This window comes from Orycteropus afer, unplaced genomic scaffold (assembly GCF_000298275.1).
Source record: "Orycteropus afer afer isolate SDZICR_OR568_19922 unplaced genomic scaffold, OryAfe1.0 scaffold00125, whole genome shotgun sequence".
Classification (NCBI taxonomy): domain Eukaryota; kingdom Metazoa; phylum Chordata; class Mammalia; order Tubulidentata; family Orycteropodidae; genus Orycteropus; species Orycteropus afer.
Genome location: NW_006921712.1, coordinates 7,480,786 through 7,481,894, shown reverse-complemented (window position 1 = coordinate 7,481,894; position 1,109 = coordinate 7,480,786).

The following is a 1,109-nucleotide window of genomic DNA, read 5'->3' as shown; positions in this document are numbered from 1 at the left end:
TTGCCTGACCCTCCTTCCGAGGAGCAGCTGACAGGTTTGAACTGCTAGCCTTCTGGTTAGCAGTCAAGTGCCTTAGGCACTATGCCACCAGAGCTCCTATGATTTATTCTTGCTGTTGTTGTTCTGTGCCATCAAGTTGGACCCAACTCACAGCAACCCCTCCTTGGGTTTCCAAAAATATGATTTGTTCCTAGCTACTGCTTAATTGTATTACTATTCTGAAAGTTGAGTTGTTAGGAATTACATTTTCTGCTTATTGATGGATACAGAAATTATTTTTGTTCATTGATATTATGTCCAGCAATTCCTAAATGTGTCTTATTATTTCTAACAATTTGTCTATAGATCTCTGTAATTAATTTTGTAAATGATATTTCTTTGCAAAAAATAAAAATATAATGTCTTATAATACAATGCTTGTATTCTTTCTTTTTTCTCCCCCTTCTTGTTTTACTGAAGTGAGAACTGCAGTGCAATGTTGAGTAAAAAGAATAATGATTGGCAACTTTTTCTAGTTTCTTATATTAAAGAGAAAATCTAACTTTTAAACATTAATTACAATGTTTCTTGTTAATCTTGATAAAAAAAAGTCTTATCAAGTAAAATACATTCCCTTCTACCTGGGTGATTTCATGTTTTAAAGTAAAACAAAATTATATATGATGTATTTTTGCATATAGATTAAGATATTAAGATTTCTGTCCATTATTGAAATAAAAGAGATTTGGACAATAAACTGACAGTGTTTTTTTCTTTATTGATGTTGTCAGCTCTGACTCATAGTGACCCTGTGTACAACAGAATGAAACATTGCCCGGTCCTATGCCAGACTCACAATCCTTACTGACAGTGCACACACCATGTAACTGAGAAAAATTGCCCTTAATAATCAAAACTGAGGCATTTTCTTTTGAAAACTAGTGGACACAAATATATAGAAAGAAAAAAAAGAAGAATGTGTTTTAAATTTCCCTTTTATGGAAAGTTAAATAAAAATTCCAAGTCATTTATGAGGAAAAAACATTTTATCAATATTTTGTTTCTGATAGGAATGTTTAACAAGAAAAACTGGAGCAATATATCTAAGATAAGCAAATACTCAAGAAATA